The 14,367-nt window shown below is 37.8% G+C and overlaps 1 protein-coding gene across 4 annotated transcripts in view; it reads right to left on the bottom strand.

Moving 5' to 3' along the window:
* Positions 1 to 14,367, bottom strand: part of JAZF1 (JAZF zinc finger 1) — a 461,275-nt gene that overhangs the window by 347,385 nt on the left and 99,523 nt on the right. For 3 of the 4 annotated variants that reach the window (XM_072964775.1, XM_072964778.1, XM_072964777.1), the window contains one exon: positions 1,376 to 1,508. The gene's annotated coding sequence lies outside the window, so the exon portion shown is untranslated. Of the gene's footprint in view, positions 1 to 1,375; positions 1,509 to 14,367 lie in introns of those variants that run through there. The other variant, XM_072964782.1, reaches the window with a different exon arrangement.

Raw genomic sequence — 14,367 nt, 5'->3', positions numbered from 1 at the left:
ATACTTTCCAACCCCCACCCATAACTACAATTATGTTGGATTAAAGATTTTTTAACTTGGGAAAATTTGCAGATCCTGTAAGAAAGAGGGTATGAAGAGGTTCAGTGACACATTAGACCTGTTATTTGGTGGTAGAGTAAGTAATCTTCCCCAATCAAACCTCAATGACTCAGGACTCTCTGTGTGACTTTTAAAGGTACAGAAAATCATCATTCATATTCCATGGCAGGAAAAAAAAGGCCATTATGTTGCACTATGTCATTGTGCTTTTGTGCTAGGAAAGCACCTTTAAAATGTAATTCTTCTGGTTCAGTTTCTTAACAGAGTGACCAGTGTAGCAATTGTTAGCAGGTGCTGGAAGAGAACATGGTGTGTCACTGCTGTCAGTGGCCACTAAGCATGGAGAAGACTTCCTCTGAACTGAAAGTTGAAGGATATGGCTCACTGAGCCCATTTCCTGGTGCTGGGAAGTGAAAAGAGGCCGTGTTGAAGGAAGCACTATAGGGCCAAACTTGGCCCCTGCACTCAGACCCCCCACTGAAGCTCTTGATTTCAGGTCTTGACCTGAGTGATGAGGGACCTTCTGACGTTTAGCTACAAACTCCTCTTCCTGGAGTTCTTTATTTTCATCGATATCTTGGTCATCTGAATATATCCTCTAGAAATTTCCTCAAGTAGGATAACAGAAATGATTCATGTTCTGAGATGTCATATACTTGAGAATGACATATGCAATTACACATATATGTGACATTCTGGTGTCATGATCCTTTTCCTAAAGTCTGTAGGCACATTTTTATTGCCTTCTAGAATTTGCTATTGTAGAGGCCAAGTCTGAGGTGAGTCGATTTGTATCCCTTTGTCGGTAACCTTTCATTCTCTCTGCTTGTTTGGATTATTAAATTGTTTACAATTTAATAATTTTTCTAAAATATGTATGATGGAAACACTATTTTGTAAACCTCCTGGATATATTTTCCTGCTGTGTCACCTAGTTTATTATTTTTTCCTTTCTCCTGTAGCTCTTCCACCATGAAGGCTGAGCATGAAGGCTACTCCCCAGGGGTAGAGTGGTCAGGATTAAAGAAGGTTCTAGAGCACAGAAGAGAAAGTTATGTTGTGGAGATCTGTTGACAGAAACAACTGGGCCTTGACTAAACAGAAAGAACACACCAGGAGGTACAGGGCTTGGAGGTGGAGGCTGACGCTCACACACAGGCTGGGACTGCTTTTCCCCAGACACCTGCACTGCTTACTTCCTCACTTCCTTCTGGGCTCTGCTCACATGTCACCTCCTCCAGGAAGCCCCCACCCCCCCCAACCATGCTGTCCCAACTCCCACCCCTATGCCTGCATTCCAGTCCCCCTTACTCACCCTGCTTTGGTTTTCCGCACAACACTTATCCCAGCTGATGTAGAGCAGGTTCACTTCCACGCTGTCTAGCAGGCTTCTTTCTGGTTCTGCTTTGCTGGGCTGCATTAGACTCACTTCCCAGGTCTTTGTCACTCTGAATGGACGGAACACAGGAAAAACTTGAGATTTCCCTGTTCCCCTTATAGCACTTTCTTGTGGGGACCATACCTCCCAGGGTGCATTGTTACTCTTACCTCTCTCTTAGCTCCTACTGAGTTGTATTTTGAGTGTCTGTCTGTAAATGGACATAAAACTGATACATGGAAGCTCCACAAGAGCTTATTTATTTTTGTTCACTCCTGTATCCCTAGCTTCTAGAACAATGCCCGGCATAGCACATCGTAGATATGCAATTAATAACTGAGTAAATTTATGAGTGTATGTAATGAACACATTGGAGAGAAGAGGGTTAGTTTGGAAATGGGAGAGTTTATCAGGAGAGACAGGGCCCTGGCTGCCTCAAAAAGTGGCAGGCATATAATAGGACAGAGTTCCTTCTTTTCTGCTTGGCCTAGAATTGTATTTGTGGGACAATATGGTGATGAAGGAATAAATGCATTTCTATCTCAACAGACAATCTTGTTTTCTAGAGGCAAGAACTGGGAAAACCTATCAGATTCTGGCATTGGGTAAGACTGTCCTTGTTTTCAGTATTGAGATTTTTTTTTTCCCCTGGTCTTCATATGAATTTTAGTAGGAAGGTAGACAATGCTGTTGCAGGGTTTCTACCCAGATTTGCCATTTCAAACTGGACATGTAGTTATCCTTTTAATTTACTTAATGAACACTACACAGAGAATGAAAAGGTAAACTATAGGTGGCTCAGTTCTCCCAAAGGGCAGGCCACTGCAGTCCACGTTACGTCAGCACTACAGAGTATTTAATAAGAACCTTCTGTTATTGCTCCTAAGTATATACAAATACTTTTTGCTAATTCATATCGTCCACATTTACTATTCTTATTTACCGTACATCAATGAGTTTTTACTGCTGTAAAGTAAAGGAGCCTAAATGATTAACTAAAACACACATAGTTTTTCCCATTTATAAAAATGCAAGAAGTGAAGAGTAAAAGAAAAGTAGCACCAAAACCCACAGGAACAAATAAAATGTATTTAACTGATTCTTTGGCAGTTAATTGATCCCAAGACTCTTTTCCATTGAAAAAACAGAAAATTTCCCTTTTAACGTCCCTGAAGCATGTCCGAACAAATTGTTGACTGCATAATTAATATCCAGGTATTTTGTGATATTTTGATAATGGGTTCCCTTCTTCTAATCTTACTTTATACTTCAGACCACACATTCTCAGTTTGTTGATAATGCATTTGGTTGCAGCCTGAGATATTTCGAGGTCTAAAGCCAGGTTCACATTTTTGCTTTGAAGAGGCAGAAATTCCAAACAAATACAGATGGTCAGACCACAAACTTAATTAAAATTTTGACTTTACTGGATGCTACATTAAATATGGCCATAATGCCAAGAGAAATACATGAAAAATCCATTTGTATCCACATCCTGCTGCTTCTACGTAGTATAGAATAACAGAACACTGTGTGTGTGTGTGTGATCATGGGTGCATTCATCTAGCTCTGTCTTTTGGCTTGGCTCTCATACTAGTCATGTTTTGACCAATAAAAGATGGGTTTTAATTAAAACCTGGGATTGGCCAGCTGTACATCTGTTAACTTTTCCCACATAATTTTCCAGCATTAATTTAGATCCTTTCTGAAGGACTGTGATTTTCTCTCTCTCTCTTTTTTTTTTTGTGCAAACCTGGAACATTTTAATCTTCCCAATTAGCACAAAATATGTATTTATTTTAAAATTACATGGAGATGATAACTCATTTCAGGAGGGTAATAAGGTCATTCACAAGAAGGTGAAACTGAGTTTCTAATAGAACTTGAAGAGGAGGAAGGGATAAGGCCTTGTCACCTGAAGATGAGGACTCTGTGCCCTGGAGAGGACAAGCGAGAATGAATAGTCCAGTGTGGCTAGATCGTGCTGAGCCCTGTGCAGGTTGGGCAGGAGGGGTGAAAGGACAGGTGGGGCCACATTTGACAGGTTGGATAGGCTTTCTGGTAGGAGACCACCCACAGTCTCCACCGGGTGTTCTAGGCCAAATTTCCCAGAGAGACGGACCTGAGACCACGGTTTATATGTAAGGACTTCACAGATGAGTGTGATCCCAAAGAGGAACGGAGATGCAGCCCAGGGGGAAGGGTATACTTCAAGTTGGCCACCACTATGGTCAACTGGTTTCTTTATCCCATAGGGTCTTCTGAGGAGCCTAACAAAATGCATCTCAGAACCCTCTGTTATGGGCTGAATTGTGTCACCTCAAATTTACATGCTGAAACTCTAACCCTCAGTATTTCAGAATGTGACTGTATTTGGAGGTAGGGTCTTTAAAGAAGTGATGAAGTTACAATGAGACTGTTAGGGTGGGCCCTAATCCAATCTGACTAGAGTCCTTTCCAGAAGAGGAAATTTGGAAACCCAGAGTCACCAGGGATGTGCACGCAGAGAGGAAAGAGCATGTGAGGACATGGGGAGAAGGTGGCCGTCTACAGGCCAAGGAGAGAGGTCACAGAAGAAACCAATCCTGTAGACATTTTAATCTTGCACTTGTGGCCTCCAGAACTTTGAAATAATAAATTTCTGCTGTTCAAGCCACTCAGTCTGTGGTGCTTTGTTATGGCAGCCCTAGCAAATAAATACACCCTCAGACAAGAGAGAAGAAAGGGTTAAAGTTTTGCCTGAGAGGGCTCATTGCCAGCACTTCTGGGTTGCATATGCACAGATGTCAAGGAGTTTCCCCTGGAGTCTCATGCATTGGGGTCAACAGGGATGTCCTAGGGTAGGAGGTGACAGGGGCACAGCTGGGTTTAAGATGAGGCCCTGGTAGGTAGCAGATGGGAGAAGCAGATTGGAGCCTGTGCAGGACTGGGCTGCAGCAGGTGAGAGGGCGGAGGGGAGGGTGGCTGGAAGAAGAGAGAGGTAAAGCTGAGAGAAGCTGGAGCAGAGCTGAAGTGGTACCTGATACACAGAGTAATAATGATATTAATAACAATACTGAGTGGTAATTATTGAGGACATCCTATGTGCCAGACATTGGGATATGCACTTTACATAAACTATCTCATTGAACCCACCACCACTCTAGGATTTAAGTAATGCTATTAACACTATTATCCCTATTTTACAGATGAAGAAACTGAGGTACAAAGAGGTTCAGGAACTTGCCCAAGCTCATAACAGCTATGCCAGTCATTGAACTCAAGTTCAGTTGAACGTGGCTCCAAAGCTTGCATTCTCACTATGTCACTCTGCTTTCTATTGATGCTGTGACTGGAACTGTTTTAGAAAGATAAATTTGAACAGATGTTTTAACTTATTTTAATTTTATATACAAGTTATTTCTTTAAGAACATATAAGACATTCTATGCAGAAGATTACCATTAGAAATTCAGTCTAACAGGGTGGTTAAGCAGTCAGACTACAGAGTCCAAGAAACCTAGGTTCAAATCCCAGTTTTTCTGTTCACGAGCTGGGTGATTTATGAAAGCTACTCAACCTCTCTGTGCCTCATTTCAAATCTCTGGATGATAAAAACTGTATCTGCCTCCTGGAGTTATTCTGAGGATTGAGTTATTTAACACATATAAAGTACTCTTTGTACTATGTGTTTTATATAATAAAACATAATATATATATATATAATATATATATAATATATATATAATAATAATAAAAATATAATAAAAATTATTATAGTCTTCAAAAATATTGACCAGATATGATTTCTTCCATACCTTCTTACCCATACAAAATGATTGAAAATTACATGGGCACCTCTAAATTTTTGCAACCCTTTTGGTTGCTATGTAAGCTAAGGGATGATTTTTTTTAAAGTACTCAAATGTCAGCTGTTAAACATCACATGGCCGGCATCATAAATGAAGTCACCATTTGGCAAATAATTTCTTTGCAGGAGTGGTTCTCGCCAACAGGGAAAATGAAAAAAAATATTAAATAAAGTCCCCACTGTGATTTGTTAAGCATTTCAGGCACATGGCTCAGCAATTTTTCCAACTGCAAAATTCTTTTCCTCCCATCTTAGGTCTCAGAAGGCTGAGCTGTGTGGAGGAGGTGAAGTCCTCGGTAAATTCATTTTTTTTTCTTCCGTAGTGTCATTTCCCTGCAGGTGAAGCTGTTTACAACAGAGAGAAGATAACCACGTTATTCAAACACTAGCACAGCTCTGGCTTAGAAGCCATAGTTTATTATCTGATTGCTTTAATTTTCTGTGGGGACCCTGGCTGCGTGGTTGCAATAGTCATTCTTATCTCATTTCCTCCTTTTCAAGGGTAGATAGAGCAAGTTTCCTCAACTGTGAAATGAGGGGGTTGAACCAGATATCCTCCAAGGTTTTTTGGCTCTGACATTCTGTGGCTTCAGATTCTCTTCTTCTTGGGTAATGTGCTTTGTTTTCCAGCGCCCTAAACAGGCCCAAACATCTCTCCAGGCTTACTCCAGTTTTGGCTGCTGGCAAGCAAAAGGCAAAGCCTTATATTTCAGTAAGGTTTCACAATTTATAGTGTGCCTTCACATATGCATCCTTGTAAAATCTTTACAGGTACCCCAAAGAATTTGAAATGAGTAAAATGAGACCCAAGGAAGTTAAGTGATTTGTCCAAGATCACAAAGCTTGTAGGAAGCAGGGCTTTAAAACGAGCCCTTCTGTCAATGCAGTGGTGTTTGCAGTGTGCCATGGTGCCCTCCAATCCAAAAGGACACAAAGATGTTATAAAGACTCTTTTAGTTCCTTCCAAGAATGGTTCAGAGTCTATTCTTTTGGTGCTGAGTAGGTCATATGTACAATCCTGAACCAATCATTACGGCCAAAAGAGGGGAAACGTTCTGATTTGGCCAAGCCTAGTCATAGCATCTTCCTGAGACTTGGGATGGAATCAGCTTCTCTGAACCAGACAGCTGAAAAAATGGGAGATGGAAAATCAGGGGTGGTCATCTGATGAAGGGAGAATAGATGATGCACAGAAAAACAAGAAAATTTCCATTATGCACAGAGTAAGCATTTCTCCCAAAATACACTCCAAAAACAAGTTGTTTTTAAATGTTTTTCTATTTGGTCTTAGTTGAATTTAATTTTCTGCAGAAGCAGTTGTTTTCCCTTGAACCGAACTCCAATCAAATGCTACCTCTAGGGTGGTTGAGGAGACGCAGTCGTAAGAGCTTAATCCTTTCAAATACGGGGTTTCTGGAAATCCCTATCAATGCAGTGTGGTTGGGTCTCAGCTCAAATGAGACAAGCTCATTCTTCTTTGGGACATGAAATAAGGATTTGGAGACCAATCAGATTAAACCAACGAACATTTCTTGGCCATCTTAGGTACGAGATACCCAAGGTGAAGAGAGATGCCTGGGCAGCCATGCTTCCTGCTTTGTCCATTTAACGCTGTTCCATCTGCTTTTTATTTTTCTTGCCCCATGATCCCCAGATTTTATATCTGAGAGACACTGTGCTTTTTGAGCGTGTATCATTTGAATCCCCTTTGGCTTAAAGAAGCTGCTCAAAGAGTTTTTTTTTTTTTAATTGCTTCTGGATTATATTCTGTTGACCCAAACTTTCCCCTCAGTTGTCATGGCAACTTTCATATTGCAAAAGCTAGATGTTAGCCTAGAGGTTTGACAAGACGATGATTTCCAGACAGCGGGGCTGATTTAGGACTTTTGGCCTGGGACACAAGGCTTTTACTGTACTTGGACCTAGTTTACATAATTTGTAAATCGTTTTGATTCAAATAAGTTAACCTCGGAAGTGCCCATGGAGTGTTTGGTTACATCCCAAGTCCCTACAAGGTACTACCCAACATATGTATTTATATTCTCCATGTCTCACCTAGGAGCTGACAAGTTAGCCCGCAGACGTGGGGAAGGGGAAGTTGCCTGCCTATTGCAGTTGTTAGCACGTTGGGCTATTGCACTATTGTCTCCTATCCCATCCTCAAATTGTGCTGGCTTCAGGAACGTGCCTCCACGCCCTAGCCCTCTGCCCTCAAGCCTGGCTCTTCTGTGTGACAGAATATTGTGAGAAAATCAGAATTTGCTCAGTGAAATAAAGTGTTCCAGTTAAATTTAGGAACTTTTTTTTCAGAGTCTTTGCTTCATAGTCTCACTCAAATTTGCCTTTTAATTATTGTACTTCTTCAATGAGAATTTGTATATTTGTTTATTTTCCATTGTTGTTGTTTGCATTGTTATTGGGAGAGTTATCTGTGCTTCCAGTTCTTGAAACTAAACCTTATTTCTTTAAATTGTCATGTAAAGGAAGAATGGGGTTTTTTAAAATCTCATTTTACTGAGGTTACATATAATTATTTAAAATTCACTCTTTTTAAGTATAGAATTCAATGAGTTTTAGCAAATTTACAGGGTTGTACAACTGCAACCACAATCCAATTTTAGAACATTTTTTAAACTCCCAAAACATCCCAGTGCCCATATGTAGTCACTCCCCACTCCCACGGCCAGCCCAGGCAACCAATAAGGAAGAAATTATCCTTCTATACTTGGCTTGATTACTAACTCCTGGAAGGTCCTTTTGGGATTTTTGCATGGCCATTGTTCTAGAAAAATAAGAAACAAGCAAAGGGCTTTGTTATTTTTTTCTGATTACAAAATAAGACATATTCATTGTGAAACAAATTCAGAATTTAAATAAAAATGTTAAAAAATGTGGTTAGTAACAGAAATAACCACTGTTAATAATTTCGTATGCAATATTCCAGGTTAATTTTTAATCATCAGTAAGTAGAGAACTGTAGAAAATTTGGAACATACCTAAACAGTACAAAATCATTCTTAATCTTACTATCCAGAGATAAGCTCTGTGTACCAGTTAGCCTTTTCAGTGTAACAAATGGCTTCAAAAAACTCACCAGCATACAACAACTAGCAATTACTTCTTGATAACAATTCTATGGGTCAGCTTGGGTGGCTGTTTCAGGCTACAGGACAACTCTAGGTTGGTTCCACAGCTGTCACTTTGCAGCTCAGGCTAGTGGTTACCTGGAGCATGCCTGCGCAGAGCATGAGTGGAAACATGTGATGTCTCTGAGACCTGAGCTCAGACCTGGCACGTTGCTACTTCCGTCCATGCTCCACTGGTGGCCAAAACAAGGCACAGGGAAGTCTGTTCAGTGGGTAGGGAAGTGTATCCTCCTATGGTGATACTGGGGAAGGGAGTCAATATTTGCTGGACAGTATTTCAGCACACTGATAATATTTTGATGTTTATATTTTCTTTTTTCCTTCTCTATGTAATAGATTTTCATAGAAAAGTTTCTTTCTTTCATAAAAATGGTTTCTTTCCAATAAGCACATGAAAAGATGTTCAATATCATTCATCATTAGGGAAATGCAAATCAAAACCACAGTGCGATACCAGTTCACACCCATCAGGAAAACAGAGAATGACAAGTGTTAGCGAGGATGTGAACAAACTGGAACCCTTGTGTACCGCCAGTGGGAAAGAAAAATGGTGTAGCAGCTATGGAAAATACTATGGTGTTTCCTCAAAAAATTAAAAGTAGAGTTTTCATATGATCCAGCAATTCCACTTCTGGGTGTACACACAAAAGAATTGAAAGCAGGGACTCAAACAGATACTTGTAGGCCATGTTCACAGCAGCATAATTTGCAGTAGCCAAAAGGTGGAAGCAACTTAAGTGCCTAGCAGTGGATGAATGGATAAACAAAATGTAGTATTTCCACCCAACGGAGTATTATTCAGCTATAAAAGGAAGAAACATTCTGACACATTCTATGGTATGGGTGAAACTGGAAGACTTTAAATGAAATAAACTCTTCCCAAAAGGACAAAATATTCTGTGATTCCACTTATATAAGATACCTTGTCAAATTCACAGAGACAGAAAGTAGTTATGGTGGTTTCCAGGGGCTGGAGGGATGGGGAAATGAGAAATTGTTGCTTAATGGGCATAGAGTTTGTTTTTCAAGATGAGAACATTTTGAGAGATGGATGGTAGTGATGGTTGCAACAACACTGTAAATGTACTTAATGCCACAGAACTCTTCACTTAAATATGGTCAAAATAATAAATTTGATACTATGCAAAGTTTATCACAAGAAATGGTTTCTCTTTTTACATACAGTTTTAATTGCCTTCTCAAAATTTACAAGTCAATTAATCTTATTTTATAACATTTTTAATGATTACACCATTTCTCATAATGTAGATATAACTATTTATTTAATCTCATATTACAGGCATTTTTTGTTATTGTAAACAATACTTTTTTCCCATCTCTGATTCTTTTCTTTTGATAAATTTCCAGAAATGGAATAATGAGGTCAATGGATATGATCATCTAAATGTAAAAAATCTGAATTTTCGTTTCTTTATTTACTTGCCACTACTGGTATGTTACAATTTTTTTAAAATTATTTTTTGCTAGATGAAAAAGGTTATTCCGTAAATATTTTAATTTGCATTTCAAAGATTACGAATAGAATTGGACAAATTTTGATGTGGCATTTCTTTTTCCTTCCTCTTTCCCTTCTGTCTCCTTCTTTTTCTTCCTCTTTGTATGTGAATTGGGACATTGGCATATTAAGGGCAAGGGAATGAAAACATTCTACTCTCTACTCCTGGGTATGTATCTGGAGGAAAATATAATTTGAAAAGACACATGCAGCCCAATGTTCACAGCAGCACTATTTACAATAGCCAAGACATGGAAACAACCCAAGTGTCCATCTACAGATGACTAGATAAAGAAGATGAGGTATATATACATACAATGGAATACTACTCAGCCATAAAAGAGAATAAAATAATGCCATTTGCAGCAACATTGATGGACCTGGAGATTATCATTCTAAGTGAAATAAGTCAGACACAAAAAGAAAAATATCATATGATATTGCTTATATGTGGAATCAAATAAAAGGGACACAAATGAACTTATTTACAAAACAGAAACAGCCTCACAGACATAGAGAACAAACTTATCGTTACTAGGGGTAAAAGGTTAGGGATAAATTGGGAATTTGAAATTTGCACCTCTTGGGGAGTGATGGAAATGTTAGTTATCTTGATTGGTGGTGGTGGTTTCATTGGTGTATACATCTATCTAAATTCATCAAATTGTAAAAAAAAAAAAAAGCCACATGGCATTTTGGTTGATGTTGATTATTTAAAAAAAAAAAAAGAAAGCAGTTTACTCTGAGTGTAGGCAATCTGAAAGTACACTGTCTGTAGACAATTTTTAACTAATAATAAAACCTACTAAGAGTCGAGCCTGCACCAGCGTTCTAAACAAGGTCAATGATAAAATACTCCCCATCCACTCTATGAAGGCTGACCGCTCCCACTCCTTCCCTTTTCTTATTGGTCTATAAAATCCTCTCTATATTTCAGCTATTAAACCTTTGTCTGACACTCGTGTTGATACTCACCGTTTAATTTGGTTGATAGTTTTAAGAATTGTTTTGAGTAAGTGATTCATTCACATGTTTAAAATTCAGAAAGTATAAAAGGGCCATTGGGGAAAAGCCTCCTTCTAATCCTTGTCCCCCCAGCTACCTAATGCTCCTCCCCTCACGCAACCATTTTAACTTCCTGTGTATCCTGCCAAAAAAGAGCTCATGCATAAACATTTCTCCCCTTTTAAACAAATAGGAGCATATTGTAATACTGTTCTGAACCTTGACTTTTATTTTCACTCAGTAATGGATGCTAGAGATCTTTCTGTATCACTAACTTAAAGCCTTCTATTTTTTTCTGCTAGTACTCCACTGCATGGGTGTACCATAATTAATTCCATCATTTCCTGCTGATGGATATGTGTGATTTTGCCCATGAACCTGTAGGATAAATTCCTAGGGGTGGAATTTTGCATTAAAAGTTTTGTTGATTTGCACATTTGATATTGCTAAATTGTTCTTTATATAGGTCTCATGAATTTACACATCCAATAGTAATGTAACAGCATCAGTTCACCACAACTTATCCACTGTAACGTGGATGTTTACCAATCTCTTAGTTAAGAAACATATTTTGATGAACTATTTGAAAACAAGTTCCTAACATCATGATGTGACGTTATCCCTAAAGAATTCAGCATTTACCTCCTAATAAATAACATTCTCTTATATAACCACAATGTCATTATTCCAACTGTGAACACTAACAATTAATTTCATAGCCAGTTCCCAAATTTCCCTAATTGTCCCAAATCTTTTATAAATTGTTTAATTTTTTGGAACTAGTTGTAGATCAAGCGTCACCTGTCACATTTGATTGATGTGTGTTCTTAGTTTCTTGATCTAGAACAGTCTCTTCACACTTCTCACCCATGTTAATTTTTTGAGGAGACCAAGCCAATCATCTTAGAGAAAGTTTACCAATCTCATTTCATTGTCTTGGGTCCCCCAGGTAATGTCACTAACATCATTCAGACTCCATGGAAATGCTTCTCCACACCTTTGTTCTTGGTGTGGAGAATCCCACTAAGTGATTCTGACCGAATGCCCTGCAAGTGTAGGGCTGTAGCCAATGATGGAGGGACACTGCTTTAGATTGTGAAGAGGAGGTGAGGGATGGAAATACTTATTTGAGAGAAAAGGCAAATTAATTTATAAAATCATTATTTTCAGCATGAGTACAAAAAATTCTTGCATTATGAAATACTGCCATTCAGTAGTGCCAAGCATCTGTTTTCTTGTTTCCCTTCATGTTGGAAATTGAGGTTCTGGAAATCCTCAGTAATCCATGTGGTATTTGTAAGTTGTACATTTTGCAATATCAAACAACTTTTACTCATGCATGAATATGATACTAATATTTACATAGGCAACTGCATGAATATTGAACACTAGAGTTAAAAATTTTTTATTTTTATAAAAATATTTAATAAGCTTTCATTAAATTTTCAAAAAATTAAGTATAATTTCAGCTTTAAATACTTTTTGTTAAAAGTTGTTATTGATATTTGTTAATAAGATGCAGTTGCCTTTCAATATATTATTTTGAATATTTAGAAGAAAGCAATACTTTTAGAAGAAATATATAAAAATAAATTTAAATTCTCTATATTTTTATTTATATAACTTATATTTTTGATAAATATATTAAAATTTTTGATACTTTGAATACCATTACATTTTATATTTCTAATTCCTTGGATTATTTCTATCTATAGGATACAACTTATGTCAAATTATTAATTATAACAAGTTAGTGATTTTATTAAAATAAAGGCAACATAAATAATATTCAAATAAATATATAGTAAAATTATGCACATGTCTTTATTAAAATATCACAGTGTGTCAAACAAAACTCACATGAGTACAATAATTAAAATCAATTGTCTTGATATTTTTCTGGCTTTCAGTCATTTAAAAGTCCCTGTATAAAAACCATAGCTTTATATACTTATAAGCATTATAAAGGTGTATTTGTCAAGATCTGAGAATAAAAGCTACTTTATGAAATCTGGTAGCTTGATTCGCAAGTTTGAACGTTTAGAGACTAGTATGTGGGCCTCCTTGTGTTCTTGTACCCTAGCCCTCATAAATGTGAGGTGGGCCTGAACACTGGTCCCCAAGGGGACCAGTCTGCAGGTTTGATCTCTTGGTTAAAGTGGTAGCTACTGGATCTCTCCATTGGTAATATACATTTCCCCCTTGTATTTAGTTGGTAATCTGTGGTGTGAGATTTTGCACTGTGTTTTAGCGTCCATTGATAATCTTTGCCAAATCACTTATTATTTTGCAGACTGAAAAAAGATGATTTTTCTATTATTGCTTCTACATCCATTGGATAGCATTCTTCTATAACAAAGAGCTTTCCTTTCTTCTTTGATATCATTTGTCCATTTTCAAATAATTAAAAAAATTTTTGACATACCATAGTGGTGGCCACAAAATGCACCTTTCAGATCTCCTGTTGTGGGGAGTAAAACTGACGGACAGCTCAGCTGCTGCCTTTTGAAAGCACCTCCAAAATCACACCAAGGTCATGCTTCTCAAGGTTGATGCCAGTCAGTACCTGGCGAGGTGAGAACACTGCCCATGCAAGATGGGGACTCCTTGATGGTTGGCCTTGGCTCCTTCTTGGCCTAGCTGAAACTTTCTTGGAACCGTGCTGCAGTCCAAGGCTCTTCCTACCCAACCCTGCTCCCTTCCCTGTCTCCTTCCCAGGTGGCAGACCTATATCACAGTCCTTTCAGGCATTCTTCTAATAAATCTCTTGCATGATTAGCCCCATCTTGTCTTCTTAGTAATCTGAGCTAATGCCATCATAAACCCGAGTGTATAAACCATATATATGCACTTTATACAATGATAAAGTTGTGTGAATCTGTCACCCAGGCTAAGAAATGGAAAATTACCTGTACTCCCTTCTTCTTCTTCACCTTAAAGTTAACCACTGTCCTAAATTTTTTGTTATTATTCTCTCGTTTTTCTTTATTGTTTAATCACTGATATATGCATTTCCAAGCAAATCATTGTTAATTTGGTCTATTCTGAAATTTTATATAAATGACATTACATTTTAGATATTCTTTTATTACTTTATTACTCAACATCATCTCCCATCAATACAACATTCAGATGTGCAATCATAATGACAGTGAGTTGACTTTGATATTTGATTAGTTTTGATTGTATGCTTTATTCTTCTGTAGTAGTTATATAGTCTAGATACCAATGTTTTGCTAATTATATGTGTTGCAAATATCTTCTTATTTTATCATTTGGGGCTTGACTTTTCACATTTGTTGAGGTCTTCTGATGAACAGATGAACAGAAGTAATCAAAGGTATCATCCATCTTTTCCTATATTGTGTTTTATTTAAAAAATTCTTCTGTATTTTAAGATCTTAAAAGATATT

The sequence above is a fragment of the Vicugna pacos genome, chromosome 7 (genome assembly GCF_048564905.1).
Source record: "Vicugna pacos chromosome 7, VicPac4, whole genome shotgun sequence".
Taxonomy (NCBI): Eukaryota; Metazoa; Chordata; class Mammalia; order Artiodactyla; family Camelidae; genus Vicugna; species Vicugna pacos.
Note: the sequence above shows the minus strand (reverse complement) of the source record. Positions and strands in the feature narration are given on the sequence as shown.